The sequence below is a fragment of the Cnephaeus nilssonii genome (assembly GCF_951640355.1).
Source record: "Cnephaeus nilssonii genome assembly, chromosome: 2".
NCBI lineage: Eukaryota > Metazoa > Chordata > Mammalia > Chiroptera > Vespertilionidae > Cnephaeus > Cnephaeus nilssonii.
Window position 1 is genome coordinate 81287237 of NC_137073.1, and position 18673 is coordinate 81305909.

Here is an 18673-nt window from a genome sequence, read left to right on the forward strand (position 1 = left end):
GGGCACAGGATGCTGGGTTCCTCTGCAGAGTATGCCCCTGAGGACCACCATGGTCTCTATTTTGTGGTTCCTACCCTTTTTCTTTGTTCCTAGTTGTCCTCAGACATCTCCACTAAGCCAACCTCCCCAGTGATACCTCCTGTGTAGTTACTCCCCCCTTTTGCTCCATTATGTAGCTGTAGGTGCTTAATTGCACTCTAGAGCCCTCTCAGGGCTCTTTCCTTTGTCGATGGCAGCCTGATTGTTTATGTGGGGGAAGGAAGGTTGGTATCTTCTATTTCTTCATCTTGCTGATGTCACGCTGCTAGCTTTACTGGATCTTAACACTGCCATACCAAAGAGCAGTTTCATGTCACTTTCTAAAGTGATGCATGGATACTTCTCTGTGGTGTATCAGCTAACTGACATCGTAGCTCTGAATAACCAGAGTTAGTGCCATAATGTATACATCTATGGAAATATGGCCATATGATATAAATAAACACTAATGGTAGAATAATGAAACTGATCTTTTATTTTAAAAATATCAGTAGCAGTAACATATTGGTTGCTTATATGGACTAGATTTATTATAATTATTTCATGGTTATTAGTGTTTACCTAAATCATCTTGATAATAACTTTTTAAAAATAATGGAATGTGACCATATAACTAGGTCAAAAAATGATTGATATTTTTATACTTGAAACTCTGGAAACAAAATTTAAGAAGATAAAATAGGACTGTATGTATACACTTAAAATGTTACACTTGATACAAAACTTTCAGATTATCCTTTGTATTGAGAAACTAAATTAATAACTATTTAGAAATAAAAGTTTGCTATTTGACAGATTATTTTAATTTATATTTCTACATGAATTCAGAAAAATATCCTCCACAAATTTAAAGTTAAGCCAATTTTAAAATTTATTTTTGTGCAAAAATATTAAAGAAATCCATTTATAGTCTGAAAATCAGTAGGAATTTAGTAACATAAAGTGTACTTGCACCAATGTTGAGCAATTAAGATGAACACACTAATGCATACATTTCCTAGCTTTGTCTACTATCTAGCATTGAAATAATGTTTTCTATTTTTATGATAGTAATATATAATAGTATATATTTCAGATAGGAATTATACCTAAATTCTTTTTTTGTTATAGCTTTATTGAGATAAAACTCACAGGCCATACAAATTACCCAAGTTAAAGTGCACTATTCAATGGAAGTTAGTGTATTCACAGAGTTGTGCACCCATCAACATAATTAATTTTAGAACATTTTCATCATTCCCAAAGGAAGTCAGCCCCATTCCCTTCCTCTTCCCCATCCTAGCTCCAGTTTTATGCAATCACTAATTTACTTTTTGTCTCTATAGATTTGCCTAATCTAGACTTTTCTTATGAATGGAATTACATAATATGCAGACTTTTGTGACTGGCTTCTTTGCATAGTGTTTTCAAGGTTCATTCAGGTTGTAGCATATACCAGAACTTCATTCCTTTTTATTAGCCTAAATTCTTGAAAATTCAAGACACAAATCTTTAAGAAATTCATATGTTAATAGGATACTCTGCCATAATTATATTGCCCTCTCAATTTTTCATTAATAAAATACATAGGACCTATAACTACATCTCAAAATACAGAAGCAAAAATTGCACACCAACTTACATAATTTAGTTATTTAATTAAAATGAGCATATTTATCCTCTTAAGAGATCATGACTATTTGCTTTGATGCTGCTGGAATTTAAAGGGATTATACTTTGCAAAGTGAACTAATGTTTTTAGGTGGGAGATTAAAAATAACTATAAAAAATGGTTTCTTTCTAAAACTTGGCCTGTAATGTGTAGATTTAAACAAGTTTTCATTTTCTTTTTAAAAAAATGTATCAGAATTATATATTGGCTTCATGATTACATATTAAAACAAAGGAAAGGAAAATTAAATGTGGTACATTGACATTTATTTGGTATTCATTTATGGTTTGGTTTTTTTTTTTAATCCTTAAGGAAATGCCAGTTAAAATTTTATGAGCTATTACTAAGCTTTTAAGAAGATGCTAGGTTTACAGGCCACCGAGGAATCTTGAATTCAGATTGTGGGTGAATTCATTTTGGTATTTGGACATTGTGAAGCATTTATTATTCTCTTACCACTCTCGCTGTCATTCTTATCCATTCCCCTCACCCTTCTTCCTTTTTTGGTTTCTTTTTGCTTGGTCACTGGCTCCATCTAGATGCGTTTATCTAGATGTTTCCATTCCAATCTATGATCATGATAGACTTGGGCGACCATAATTTCTTGTCCTATCTAGGATACTTTTAAGAGTGAAAGAGAGTACCATTGACATGATATCTATACAACAGGCACAAGCTAGGACCAGGTAAAACAGGATTATGATCATCCCAGACATTATCTATGTTTGCTTGTTAAACTTTAATTACAAATGGGAGTAAGAAGATACTTTAGTGCCTAAGGTTGAGTAAATACATGGGATTTAGTAAATATCTTTGTACACATTTTAAAATTGTGCTTTGTTTCTAACAGCCTCATTAAATAGTTAAATCAAAGAAGGATGTATTGTAATAAACACTTAACTTGGAGGAATAAGTTTAGTATTTATAATGGTTTTATGAGTGTACTTATGCAGTTGCTTATTATATGTCAAATATGTAATTGCTTTACATATATTTGATCATTATAACCTCATTAGAGATCCAGAGCATGGATTCATGCACCGGTGGGGTCCCTCAGTCTGACCTGTGGGGATTGGGCCAAAACTGGCTCTCCGACATCCCCTGAGGGGTCCTGGATTGGGAGAGGGTGCAGGCTAGGCCAAGGGACCTCACTGATGCATGATAGGGGCCGGGGAGAGACCGAAGAAGGGCTCCAGGGTGTGGCCGTGCCTGGCCGGACACTAGCAGCAGACATGATTGGAGTACATAAACTATTATGTAAACTTTTGATTATTCAAACAGAATTATGCACTTCCTATGTTAAATGTATTACCAGCGTTCTATCTGATTGGTTTAAACCAACATGCCCAATTTAATGATTTATCTTGTTCTGTTACTTATGGTTGCTTAATTCTGATTAGTCATTCAGTAGTATGGCAGTAAATGATATTTTATATACAGTAAATTTATTTTTAATTTCATATTCACTTTATTTTTCTCTTTTCCCATGGCAGTTCCTCACATCTTCAATTTTTTCTTTAGTATTTTGGTTAGAAAGAAGGCTTTGATTTCCTCCTTTTCGTGCAAATGTCAGTTCAGAATAGACAGTGCTTGCCCTTGGGACTCCTCCCACCTAAACTCTCTAGAAATCATCAGGATGGCCAGATAGCTTGGTACTTGGCTGCATAGCTGGGTCCTTAGGAAAATTCAGATATGTAAAATGGGTTGCTTAATAGTTTCCAGAAATAAAGTAAGCATACTATATACCTGACTTGGGTGCAGCATGTAAATGAGGGGGTCATGTTGGTGCTTAGCAGGCGAGTACTCCTTGAAGGCCTTTAAATCTGCTCGGGCTTTTCTCCTTTGGCATGTAAGTACTTTTAATTTTCCATAGAGTTGGAGAAGAATAATGATTATATTCCTGAGTCTGAATGTTTATTAAATGAAGGGTGACTAAAAATAGCAACACTTTCTTAGTGTGTGAGAATAGGCAGCAGTTGAAACTACATTCAAATCATGGTTTTTGAGTTTTTGAAGTGAACCTGTTATATGACTTCTCCTTTTTCATAAACAATGCCTTTTAGGAAGAGAAGTTTGTAATGAAACTTTTTGTATTAACTTAATTGTGATTGGAATTTTGATCAGATATGTTTTCCCACTTTCAAAACTTACCCCTTTCTTTCTAGAAGTATAGCTTTAAATTAAGGAAAATTTTTTTTTCAAATATTGTTCTCATTCATACTGGCATTTTGACTTATACCTGCATTTATCAGAATTTGGTTACCTATCTATTGTTATTTTAAACTTTGAGTTTGTTTATATCCAAGAAAAATATTTGTGCTGTCAGTAAGCTCTTCTTTCCACCAATATTGTGTTTGTGCTTTTTGTAAGCCAGTTCTTTCTGCCACATTGTAATCAGTCCCATTTTTAGGGAACAGTGCACTTATAGAGGAAACTAAAACAGCTTTTTCCTTTTGGACTGAGGGGCTTTTGTTTTTTTGGTAACAATTTTGTGTAGATACAATCCACAGACCATCCAGTCCATCCATTTAAAGCACACAATTCAGTGATTTTTAGTACATTCGGAGTTGTGCAGCCATCACCCAAATGTATTGATTGAATTGTTTGCTTATTTGTTTTTGTTATTCTTTCCCGCCCCTCTACAAACTTCATTTTTACTCTTTTAATGGTTATTTTTAAAATATATTTTTTATTGTTGATAGTATTACAGCTATCTCCCGTTCCCCACCCCTCCTTTACCCCGCTCCTCCCAGCTCCTAGGTCTTCCCTACCCTATTGTCTCTGTTAATGGTTATTCTTAACATTTTGTTAAGGATATTTAAAAAGTAAAGTTAATCAGTATTATACTTTCCTGAACAAATCAAACACATTAAAACCTGTATTACTACTCCTCTTGACTTCTCTGGTATTGTGTTCTGTATTTTATTTCTAATTCTTTTTAACTTCACAAACTAGACACCACCACCACCATCACACCATCTCTACTGCCGCTATCATTATCATTGCAATTTTTATATAAACAACAGCTGTTTTTATTTATTTACATATACACCAATTTTTTCACTGTATTTTTGGCATATCAGGATCATTTTTCTTTTTTTCCTGAAGAACATTTTTTAGATGTTTCTTTATAGAAAGTCTTTAGTAAACTTTATTGTTGACCTAGCGATATCTTCCCCCTCCACCTAGTTTTTGAATGATAGTTTTGCTGGGTTCTCAATGGTAGGTTGATACTGCTTTCTCTCAACATTTTGAAAATAATATTTTATTCTCTTTGGCTCTTGTTGCTGTTAAGATGTGTGAGGTTAGTGTGATTGTCATTGTTTCTGTGATTTATCTTTCTAGCTGTTTTCAAGTTCTCTGTGTCTGCCATTCTGAATTTCTCTTAAGGAATATATTTGTCAGATTTATCCTGCTTAGTATAGAATGTTTCTTTTATATTTGTGGATTAATTTCTGTCATCAATGTGGAAGTTTCTCAGGCATTAGATTTTCAAACATAGGCTCTCTTGAACTCTTTTTATTCTCTCCTGGATCTCTTTAGATGTATATTTGACCTTACTTAGCCTCATGTCCTTATCTTTTTTTTTTTTTTAATTCATAATCTTCATTTACTTGTCACTCTGTGTTAAAGTCTGGGTAATTTTTTCATATCTACAAATCCTAATTCTCTCTTCTGTTGTGAGTAATTTGCCATTTAACTCATTCACTGAGATTTTGTTTTAAAATTATACATTTTTAGATGGTCTGTTTTTTTTCTCAATTGTCCCTAGCTTTTTTAATATATATAAATATATTTTTATTGATTTCAGAGAGGAAGGGAGATGAGAGAGATAGAAACATCAATGATGAGAGAGAATCATTGATTGGCTGCCTCCTGCATGCCCCCTACTGGGGATCGAGCCTGCAGCCTGGGTATGTGCCCTTGACTGGAATTGAACCCTGGACCCTTCAATCTGCAGGCCAGTGCTCTATCCACTCAGCCAAACCAGTTGGGGCCCCATCTGTTTTTGATATCTCTTTTTCTTTGCTTTTAAAATATTTAATTCCATTTTTTGTTTAACATTTTACATCCACTTTAATTTTCTTCATGTGTCTGTTTGCCCTAATTGAACTCCTGTAGTAAATTTGCCTTTCTTCTGTTAGGTATGTTTATTTTTTATTTAATCATCAGATGGTGTTTTTGGAAGATGTAAATATTGAATTAATCTGGTTAGAGACAGACATTTAGTTTGATTTGTTTTCCATAGTTTAGCATTTAGTATATATCTGTTGATTGAATTATTATACTAGACTCCTGGTATAGTGGAGGCAAAAGGAAATTACAATTGTTTAATGAAGTAATAAGACTAATCTAAAACACTAGTAAAATAACAATCTTCAGTGACCACTAAACTTGTGAAATGAGTATCTTTTTTGGTTCTATATTAATTTTTTCCTCTAATGTGCAAGAAAAGGAAATTTCTTTATTGTAAAATGACTTTTACCTTATGACATCAAATTACAAATGCAAGTTTTTGTGGGAGCGGACATGGAAGACATTAGATGAAAATATTCTTTAGAGATAAAGAGGAGTACAGCTTTATATAATTTAACTGGACAATTAGGAATGATAAATAATATTGCTTATTTTAAATATTAACCTTCTTTTACAAATGGATGTTTATAGATAATAGTCCAAAAAGTTTATTAAAAATAATTCCTGCAGTGTTTGTTATTGGAAATGTTTCTGGAAAACCTGAGTAATACATTGCCTTACTGAAGAAAATTGCCTGGGAAAATTGTGACTGACAGCTTATGTTAAGGTTTGCAATCTTGCATAGGTATCATGCCAAGTTTTCATTTATTCACTTTCCTGAAAGTGCAGAGAGACTTAGACAAATATAGGCCTACCACAGAGTTCCTTTAGAAAAACCATTGTCATATGAGGGGATGTCCCACTGAGCTGCCTATAGTTGTTGTCACTGATTCTTTAAGAAGATATGGAGACCTGTTGTTAGGTTTTATAAGGTCATTTTGAGATGTTACAAATTGATCAAAAAGACAAATTCTTCCTTTGGTGCTACAGAGAAGTAAATGTAATTTCACAAACTTTGATTTTTTATGTGTAGGTTAAGGCTGTTCATTAGAACACTACTAATCAAGTTATAAAGTTTTGCTAAAATTTGATATTCATAAAATTAAGCAATAAATAGAGTGATAAGATACACGTGATTAGGAAATTATAAGTTAATCTTAGACATTTTCAGCTGCAAAGAGTGAGATTTTTCAGAAAAATACTTTATCAATATTATTTAAATTAATCATGGTCTTCAGTGACTTCACTTGTTGGTTTTAGTTTCATTTAATTTATTTTGTTATCCAATATATATATTTTTGCATGAATAATTTTTTGGTTTGTTTTTGACCTATAATATTCCAATCACTGCAATATCGTATAACTCAAATATGAGTCTTCTGTAATCTTATTGCTAAAGCGGGTGTATACAGTATACCCTCTTCTCCAAATTTATTTGTGTAGAGATATATTATTATTGATATGTGTCTGCGAAAGTGTAACATGTAAATAACTTGCAACATACTGTCAAAGAAAGAGTAATAAGATTATTGCCTTTAAGTATTTATAGAGCATTGTTTTATGATATATAATCATGTGTATATGATTAAGTAATATGTGTGTGTGTGTGTGGGTGGGTGTGCATGTGCGTGCATGCTTGCACAGAAAAAGTACTTATATATGACTTCACAAGCCTAATCCACTCTTCCAAGTACTAACTTTATTAACAGGCGAGACTTTATTTTGGTGTTTGTCATTCTAATATCACAGTTTAACTTCTTGTTTTTTAAAAGCTTTTAGTATTTAATATTCCTGTTTTCACTTTTAAAAATACATATTCTCTCAGAATATATCACATCTTGATCATTTCCTTGTTTTTATCATTCCCCTCTGTTTATTTGGGCAAGTTACTTGTTTGCGCTTAATTTTCCTTACCTTTAAAACGGGGATTATCATAATGAGCTACCTCATAGAGTGATTGTGAAGAGTAATAATTTTTGGAAGTATCTTAGAATGCCCTTGAGAAGGCTCAAAGAGATGGGATCCAGTACTATATACGAGGTAGTGTCCTTGGACAGGAGCCTGGAGAATTAATTCATAGTAGTAGGAGGGAAGGCTGAGTACATGCATCAGAATATAGTTGGTCAGATTTGGTGTGGGAGCATCTGGAAGTTTTCATCTGATTGATTCTACTTCCTCACTGAAGTAAGAAACAAGCACTGGGAGTAAATGAGGAGGAGGAGGTAAATTGAAGATTGAGGAGAGGAAAAGTGTGAGATAATCATTGATGAATATAAGAGAATGGCTAGTGAAGTGTAGTGGCATTGTTGGGAATTGCTAAGGGCTTACTTGAGGTTACTTCTTGCAATTAAAGTGTAGTCAGTCAACATGGTTATGTTTTTTCTTTAGTCACATTTAACTGGTTGGGTGCAGTTGTAGAGTAGGTGTAGATTTGGATTTTCCTAGGATTGGGGTTTTTGCATGTGGGTACATTGGAGGGAGAGAAAGGAAAGGGACATAGAGGGTACATGCAACAGGGTGATGATAATGTTGACTGTGGCATCTAAGCCTAGTAGTAAAGAGGGAAATAATTACATGAAGGTAGGGAGGAACAGTGAAAAGTGGTAAGAAACTGAGAAGACAGGAGATGGTGGTCAGAGAGCTGAATGCTTGAAATGAGTAATGACAAGGTCTCAGTTATGATCATGGGAATAGGTGGCTGTGACAGAGGGAAGACAAGACTGTAATTTAGGATGTTAAGTAAATGAGAGGCCAGAGTATTAGGATGATATTGAAATCACTGAGAGTTCTGACAAGTGATATTTGGAGACAGAGAAAGGGAGGGAGGCAGGAAGGGATGAAAAATGAAGAAAGAGGTGGAGAGGAAAGAATGCTGGGAAGTGACCTGGGAATAAATCATTTTGTTAAGTACTGCAGTGACTACAGAAAAGTGTAAGATGTAAGGATCTAGGCAATGAATTTTTACATTAAAAAATACCTGAGGAAAAGTGAAGAACTGAGGTTGTCTTTGAGAAGAATATAATAAGGGTTGATTTAAATTTTTAAATTACCCAAGTGATGTTTGAGTGTAGGATGCTGAGCAGTTATTTTCCATTTTTCCAGAGGTTGTAATATGTGTTCATGCCTGATTACTTTAACTCTGCTCTAATGCACAGACATGATATCTTTAAGAAATCAGAAAAATAGCATGTATTTTTTCTTTTTTTTTTATATCTAGAGGAGATCTTAAGCAAATTGCTGTTCAATATTTCTTCCATCAGAAGAAAATAAAGTTCCTATGAGAGAGTAGATGAAAGATTAAGATTTTCCTATGAAAAAAGATATTATTCTATTCTTTATGTTTGAGCATATTAAAAGTTATCTAATGAATTAATTGGTAAAGACTGTGGATTGTGGTGGAGAGGAGTTAAAAAGTGCTGTTTTTGAAGCACCCTCCAAACTAATTGGAGCATGGGCCACAAAGTTTCAATCGCACTGTACGTGCGCGCTCGCAGGTGGTATTTTGTGGAAGAGCCACACTCAAGGGGCCAAAGAGCCGCATGTGGCTCGCTAGCCGCGGTTTGCCGACCACTGATCTAGACTGTTCCTTCGCTTTCCAAAGAAAGAGGGAGGGACAAAATGGTTATAGAGTTCTAGTTTGCTTTCTTGCAATAACTAGTTTACCTTATTATTTTTTGTCTCTATAAATTGTCTGAAGGGGAATAAATAATCAGGTTAAACTCTCTTGGCATATTACCTTAATTGCATTTATTTATTTTTTAAGCACTGGAGTGCCATTCCAGTGATTAAGCAAGTGCACTGTGGCCTTTGGTGGGCTAATGTGACAAGTATGTGGCTTGAAGCCAGTGAACTGTCTGCATGTTTCCAACCATACTTAGTTGTTTTCTGATATATAGCTGTCATAATTACCGTGCCTGCTGTACTGTTATGATTGTGTCTATTGTAATCGTACAACTTATTGTTTAAGTGTCAAAATGTAAACCGTGTGGTTTCTTTGTACCATTAGTGGGAAGAATTTGTTTTTGGTATATCTTTTTAATGTTGCAAAAGGGACCAAGGATTTACAGTAGAAACTACAGAAGCTTTAAAATATTAACAGCCCATTAAGTACAGGATATGGTTCATGAGGTTTAATGGGAAGTTGTTAAAAGGAGATGGAACTATTCCAGTGGTTGGGGAGGGGTGGTTAGTGGCAAAGAACAGGGCAAAGAATAAAAAAAAAAAAGCTAGTTTTTTTCTATAAATAGTCAATGTTTGGGTACACTGAAGAACCACAACAGCAACCAGCCTCTTCCATCCCGATAAGCAGTTCTTGGAGTTCAACAAGAATTCCATTGAGTCCATGTACTAACTTCCCTTTTCGGAGGATATCCAGCACTGTTGTGTGAAAAAAAATTTCCTGTGGATTTGAGATGCTTGGCATTCATTAAATCAAACCTTTGGACTTTGAAATAGCACCTACTTTGTTTAACATTTAAAAAATTACAAGGCTCCTGAGACAAGTCCTTGGAATAGCCTTTAGTGATTATCCAGAGAATAATAAAAATGTAAGTTTTTCAGAGGAGGGTATTTTAAAAGCAAAACAGTATAACACTTAAGAGTATGATATTTATTATACGCCTGGGTCTTTGTTCCTTGGAGAGTGGCACACTTATGGTACACACCACATGGTCAGTGACAAGTAGAGTCTAATCTATCATGTGTGTTCTATGCATGTAGTTAGATCTTGGCTCCAGGTCAGGGTAGCAGGCCTATTCTAATACTTGCTTGGTTTAAATACTTTCCCCCCGTCCTCCAGCTCTTCAATTCCAAGCAATTTTTGTAGCCTGCCTTCCTTCCCTTCCCTCCCTTCCTCCCTTCCTTCCTTCCTTCCTTCCTTCCTTCCTTCCTTCCTTCCTTCCTTCCTTCCTTCCTCCCTCCCTCCCTCCCTCCCTCCCTCCTTCCCTCCTTCCCTCCCTTTCTTCCTTCCATGTGTGTGATTTGAGAGAGAGAGAAGAAGGGGTGGGGGAAGGGGAGAGAGAGAGAGAGAGAGAGAGAGAGAGAGAGAGAGAGAGAGAGAGGGAGATATTGAGATTTGCTGCTCCCTGTATGCACCCCAACCAGGGCTGGAGCCTGCAACCTTCTGGTGTATGGATGATACTCCAACCAGAGCCACTGGCCAGTATAGGTTTTTTTGAGTCTCAGTTTTCTTTCTGTGAAGCTCTGCTATTCCATAGGAGTATTTATAAGATCAAATGAAATTAGATACCTAAAAGCAGTTTATAAATTATTAGATTCAAATAGGAAAATCAGAAGCTAGGACTCTGGAACTTTGTAGATAGGCCCAGTTAATTGGAATCATAGCCCTACTTAATGTTGCTGTTAACTCTTTCCGCAGACCAGAGTTAGCTTTACCATATGACTTCATGACTTGGTGGCTTTGGACTTTACATTAGATTGATGTTATTGAATGAACTTTGAAGGAAACCGAGAGCCCTGAGGAAACCTGAATGTGAATTACAAGAGACATTCAGTATAGCCTTTCACACCTTAATTCCTCACCTGACATTCCTTTTCAACCCAGTTGATCTTAGAATTAAAAAAAAACAACCACCAAAACCTTCCCAAGGAATAATTCCATTATATGATAAACTAGTAGGAGATCCATTACTCTGAAACATTTGAAACTCATAAAGATATTAAAGAGATTATTTGATGAAGGCATCAAAGTGAACAATACCAGGATGTAATCATCTGTGGTGTCTATGATTCTTTCTCTCTGTGATTTTGGCAATTGGTATAACCAAAGCGGTGAGGAAAAGTCATAGTAAAGATAAAACAAAAATATCCATGAGCTTATTGGTAATGTCCTAACTAATTGTTTCTATTATTTGGGGATATTTAGTTGTGTAATTAAAAAAAGATCCCTAAATTTCTTGCGAATGTGTAGAATTAGAGAAGAAACAGCATACATTATTTTCAGTGACTCGAATGACTATGTATTTATACTGTTAACTCATGAAAACTGTTGCCTGACCTGTGCTAGTATATTAACCATGTCTTTGTTCACATCTTGCTTTGAAAACTCCCTTTGCTTCTGTCCTGCAGCTCTGTATGTAATTAGATTCATCAATCCTCTGATCTAGCTAGTTTTCACCAGCTCACTGACATCTCCGGCAGCCTGTTCTATCAATGCCCCTTTTGCTTATTTTCTCCTCTGTGTCTTTGACTCATTGATAGAGTTTCTATTGTGAGCTATTTAGTCAGGAGGAATCCTGAGCAATTCAAACAGGTTAAAAATGCTTGACTAAGCTAGTCACCAAACCGAGTGCTATTCTCTCTGCAGTAGACCTGGTCTATGATATTGTCATATTTCTGTTGTTTTGTTAATATACTTCTATCAAATTCTTTTTGGAAAGAAATAGGTTATAAATACATACATACATACATACATACATACAACTGTTTGTTTTCAGTGACTTCCTACTTACACGTTCAAAAATCTTCCAGAGGGCTAGCATTACTATGTAATCTGTTAGGCCCTAATTATTTTTGCTTCTAAGAAACTTTGTGATTCCAAGCTTTGAGAGTTCTCTTGAACACCTTCTATCTTCTTCTCATGTAACCAAAGGAATACATTTCTAATGATAAAATTCAAAGAATGGCTATCAAAGGCGACTTATTTTTTCACTTGAATGATGCCACAAAAGTGATTACTAAATCTGCCGGTCTGTACCCTTTGCTTAATTTCTTTTGTACAAAGCCTGAAACTGGAATCAAATCATGCCCATCAGACCAATCCTTCCCCAATTATTACCATGGACAGGAAAAAACAAACTGAGCCAAATGCCAGAAACCTGTGTAATCATAAATATGATCAGGGAAAGGGATGGATACTACATTTTACTAAGTGCTATCTTGGGCTAAGCACTATCTCAGTTTCAAAAAGAGAAATGTACAGATTCCTTTTAATGAAAAAATATTCTCAGACCCTCCAATATTAAATTAGATTCTCTTTATTATCATTTTAAATATGTACAAATATAAAACAAGTATACATTCTTTATGCTTATAACTTATAGAATCATAAAACAAAATTAATTATAAATAACAAGGAAAGTACAAAACCAGTAAAAGTCACATCACTGTTACTATAGAGGCAAAAACTATTATTGAAACTAAATTGCCCTCTTACAGTGAATATGATGCAATGACACAGGTTTCTCTGAGTTCATGTCTAGACCACTGTATGATGACTTCCCCATCATTTTTCTCTGTTCAAACTGTTAGAAACATTCACTTATACAGCAGTATGACCTCATTTGGCCTTCACGTGGCACTAAAACATTTTTTTTAGGTAAGTATTCTTCTGTTGGTTTCTCATTAGGCTATAACAATAAAAGTACTACTATTTTGAGGACAATGTGATTCAGAATACAAACGCCTAAGCACTGACATTACATAGTAATACTTTTTAAAAAAATGTTCATTCACTTTATATGTTTAGTTTTACCATATTTATGTTCTTTATTTAAAAAAAAGGTTGTCAGTAGACCCTGACCAGGAGGAGTTTGTGGATTCCTGGGATGGGAGGCACTACACTATCAAATTTAACCCTTAGAAAAATCTTAATAGATTGTTACTATTTTTATAATTTTATAGATGAGGACATTGAGGTTCAGAGAAATTAAGTAACGTAACCTCAAATCACAGAGTCAGAAAGTAGGTTTAGGAGAACCCTTAAATGCAGCGAGCTTACAGAAGGGTGGTAGTTGGAAGAGTGACGAGGATTGGGTTGTGTGTTGTATTTAATGTAACAGTCTTAGAACAGTTATTGTATACACCGTAATTTATTCATTTTCTTCTTTGGTCTCAAAATTTAGGTAGGTATTCTAAAGTAGGAGAGTGCTATGTTATTTAAAAGTTCACCGATTTTCCAATTCACTGAATAGTCTGAATAGTCTTTTGTATATGGTAGCATATGGTAATCTATATATTTTTTTTTGGCCAGAAGATTAACCATCAATCCTCACTGTGGAAGTTTCCAGGGTAATCCATGAGTTTAATCCACATGAGGTGCACATGAAATGAGTTATTGATGCTATGTTTCTTCACCACCCTCTGAGACCATAAATGTCACTACCATAAAACTGCTGATGATTACCTACTTGGAGAGCAAGAAACTTCTTCATGCCATTCAGTGCCCTGTCCCATCACTCAGACATCAGGTTGGCTTGACCTGACCATGAATCTGAAGTTTACAATGACCTTACTGTCAACCTGTCAGGCATCTCAAACCTTTGATTGAAAAGGCACACTGTAGTTATGTATCAAGTATCAAATTCTAGTACTTGTACTGGATATAAAAATTTTAAAATGTGATATTGAGTCCCTGGTTATAATAGTTCAATCACTGAGGAATGAAGGAATCAGCCAATCTATGAGATACATTTTATCTCTTATTTTGAATATGCTTTACATGGAGTAAATATGAATATATTTCATGCTTAAGGGTAATTATAAATAATGTATAAAGCTACTTTTCTAGCTTTAAACTGAGATTCAGATGAACAAATTAAGTTTTGTTTCTGAGCACTAAATATTTTTATTAAAATAAACAGAACACCTATGCTAAGATCAATAAATACCAATTTTCAAATATACTGCCCTATACCTTAAACCAATGAATGACTCTAAGATAGAATTTTAGGTACATGGAAGGCCAACATGAGATAATTTTGAAATTGTACTATTTCCAAATAACGAATTTGAACTGGCTTGCACTATTGTTCTTCTTTCCATAACAAATTCAGTGAAATCATCTTTGTTTCCCATTAATCATTTTGTACTCATTAGGAGCAAAAAGTTAATAGTCAATGCTTGTTATGATCTTGATTAAAGAAGCTGATCGTCAATGCTGAAAGGCATTTTGACAATATGAATCAACAGTATTAAACGTTTATATACTTTTTGAACCATCAAGGGCACAAATAGATATGTCATTAAATATTTGTTTATAAGGATATTCATCGCCTTATTATTTATAATAAAGGAATGTTGGATATAACTTAAATATCTAGTAAAAGAGGACGTTTAAATTCAAATATTCAAACACATACAAAAATAGAACAGATGTACTCATCACCTAACTTTAGCAAGGAATATTTTTAAAAAGAAATAGTGGGAGCCTGACCCACGTGGCTCAATGGTTGAGCATCGATCTATGAACCAGGAGGTCACGGTTCTATTCTATACAATACTCTCCCTTTGAACATGTTGGTTAAGAGCAGTCTTTATTTCCCGAAGAAGTTAATACTATTATCAACAGTGACATCTGAGTGACAGGTTAACCATCCATCCTACACTTGGTTTGTTGTTGTTAATCCTCACCCAAGGATATTTTTCCCCATTGATTTTTAGAGAAAGTGGAAGGGGAGGGGGAGAGGCAGAGAGAGAGAAACATCAATGTGAGAGAGACTCATGGATTGGTTGCCTCCATAATGCACCCTAACTGGGGCTGGGGATTGAGCCTGCAAGTGAGGTATATGCCCTTGACCAGAATTGAACCCATGACCCTTCAATCCACGGGCCAATGCTCTAATCACTGAGCAAACCAGCCAGGGCTGATTCTATACTTTTGCTGGTTGAGATGATTTTCAGAATTGCTATCTTATTGCAGAATTAATCATAGCAAGAGAAAATGTGCCAACGTGGAAAATTTTAGGCTAAAAAGAAGCCAGTTAGCTCATATTTGTATAGCTTGTTAATAATATACCTAATTTATAGTACTTAATATCTTTATTCTACTAATTTTCTTACGTAATAATAGACAAACATGTAAATTGACCATACCTCCACTATGCCGCCAGCCAATAAGGAGTAATATGCAAATTAACCCAACAAATATGGCGGTTAATTTGCATATACAGACCGAGTGATGGGGGTGGGATGCTTGCGTCATCGCCATGGCAACGATGCAAGTGTCCCGCCCCACCTCTGGTCTCTCAGGGCTTCTGGGCAGCATGGGAAGGCAGGGCCAGAGCTGAAAGAGGCGGCTCTGGGGCCTGAGCGGAAAGGGGCTGGGCCGGAGTGGAAAGGCGGTGCCAGCAGCCAGGGAAAGGAAAGCCCATTCTAGCACGAATCTTCATGCATCGGGCTTCTAGTATTAAATAAAATTAGAAGCAATTTAAATATTTTTAATAAGCTATCATAAGGCTAAGGGCTTAAGCTTTTTTGATGTATTAGTTGTTTTCTATGAAATCTGAGCTGGCTGTAATCATAGTTCATATTTGCTTTATTCAGATGATAAGAGTTTACTCTTTTAAATGAAGCATAACAATGATTAATGGCTCAGTTGACTAACAACATAGGAAGATTTGAATGCTTAGCCAAAAACAAAAATTTTTTTTTTTTTTCCTGAATTACTATACTTCTTAGCTTGAACCATCTGACATCTTCATTTTTGTAGGTCAAATAGAAAACTTCATTGGTTCAACCTATCATTTAGCTTAGAATAATAAAACTCATGGTCTACCCTGCTTTTGGCCACCTCAATAAGATTATAATATATGGACTATAAATAATAATTTATCTGATTTATTCATCTTTTGGCATAATTAGAATGGATTTTCAGATTTGAAAGATAATTTTTTTCTTATAAGAGCTTTGCAATTTATTGTCAGATAAGTGGGGTGAGTTTTCAACTAGACAAGACTATATCATGCTTGAATTTTGATGACAAAACATTGACTTTTTTTTTTAGTATCTATACATAGATTTTTGTTTTGTCAGCAACACTGAAGAACTTCACAAATGATGTTTTTTAGCAACCTCCCACTTGCAGTTTTAGAAAGGGTTATCCAAAAGACACATTAACCACCCATCCTTCTAGGATAGCCATTATTTTACATCAAATTAGATTACTAAGCTAAGTACTACAGCTTTCAAAGACCCAGTTTATAGCTGTGCATCCCCTTATTTTATCCCTAGCTCAATTTCCTTCCCTTCCTCAGTCCCTTCTTTCTTCCTTTCATTCATTATTATACTAGTAGTTGGTGAATATGATTCAGTCCCTGGTCTTTATTAGCACGTAGTTTAATTCAGGGAAGCATGTTTTAGAAAGAAAATATTATTCAGTGTCTCTATGTCAAACCTTGATGATAAATTCTTTATATAATTTCATGTTAAAAGAAGTTTCTCTTAGCACAAAAGACACGCTTCGATGATTAAATAATGAAGTTTAATGGGAAACTAAACACAAATAAGTCCTTTACTGGTTTAAGTCATTTTTTTTTTCTTCTTAGCAAAAGTCTGAAGGTTGCCAGTCCAAAAGCAGGTGCAGTGGGTCTTTCTACATCTCCACTCTGCTACACTTAGCACGTGGTTTTCATGCTTTTTCTTGTGGCTTCAGCCCCAACACAGCTGTTGCATTTCCAGGCATTTACACGTACTTTCCAGGCAGGTAGAAGAATTAAAAACATAATTTTTGTGAGATTTCCTCCCACTCCCTACAAAAAAGGCAGTCCTCACCAGGGCCTTCTGCCTACATCTTGTTGTTTAGAATTGTGCGACATGCCTGAGAGTATCTTAGGGTTTAGTCTCTATCGTACTGGAAGGCAGAGGAAAGAGGCAGTGAAATGTACTGAGTGGTACCATGAAGCAACAAATGGTAAAACATTCAAGATGAATACATTCCAGCCCAGTTGAGCTGGTCTTTGCAGTCTGAAAGCAGGTGGGCTTTGAATGACATCAGGATCCCAAAGGAATCCTGTTATTGGTGAAATGATAGCTTAAATAAGTAAAAGGCGTCCCACCTCTTAAATGTATTTCTGATAACCATATTTACTGCAGGGAAATGTGAAATTAGAATAAGGAGGCAAAGGACCAATATACTAGGACCAACAGTAAACAGTTAAGTGACCTTCCATTTTATCTTTATTAACTCTTTCCTTTCAAATTACAGCCCTCTAAACCTTCTGAATTTCAATTTTATGGTGAATGAAAATGGCCTTTAAAAATTTTTTAAAAAATATCTTTATTGTTGAAAGTATTACCTATGTCCCCTATTTCCCCCATTGACCCCCTCCAGCCCGCCCCCTGCCCCAGGCCTTCACCATCCTATTGTCTGTGTCCATGGGCTATGCATACCAAGTCTGTGGTTGATTACCTCCCACCCACACACCCTCCCCCACCTTCCCTCTGAAAATGGTCTTTAAAGAAGAAGACTTTTATCCTTTGATTGTGTTTTAAAAAATAAAAATAAAGCCTGAATTAAGAAAAAGAAAGTTTGCAGTAGGATATGATACAGTCTGATGCTAAATAGAGTTTTATGTGGTTGGTTATATATGTAGTTTGTGCGTGTGTGTGTGTGTGTGTGTGTGTGTATACACATATATATGTATATATATACATATGTGTATATATATATGTGTGTATATATATGTGTGTGTGTGTGTGTGTATATATATATATATATATATATATATATATATATATATTCCTGTTTAATTTATCTACAACAATTGTGGGTTGGTTCCCTCAGGAAGCAGGATTAATATGCGGGATGTTTGTGAGAACTTTTGGGATTTATACTTGTGGGGGTGGGGAGGGAAGCGGGATTGGCCAGAAGGGGAAGTAGGGCTGTGATGCAGTCAGAACAAAGGCCTCCGCCAAGCCCATGGGGAGGCTTTTTGGAAGTAATGGGGTTGGTTCTTCGTACCCTTATGTTCTTGGATGTAGGCTGCCCCCAGGAGGGGGTATGATCTTGGGCAAGGTAACCTATTCAACTGAGAGGACTGACCCCTGAGACCTGACAGCAGTTGTGAAATACATTCTCCAAACCTAATTTAACATGATAACTATGGGAAAATTGGACTTACATACATTTTATTTTATTTCCAAATGTGTTTGGTGGGGTGGTTCCCCACT

General features: G+C 35.3%; 1 protein-coding gene across 3 annotated transcripts in view; it reads left to right on the forward strand.

The window, feature by feature from the left end:
• The window catches only part of ADAMTS6 (ADAM metallopeptidase with thrombospondin type 1 motif 6), a 213140-nt gene that overhangs the window by 39349 nt on the left and 155118 nt on the right, over positions 1-18673 (forward strand). The gene's annotated exons all lie outside the window — the stretch shown is intronic.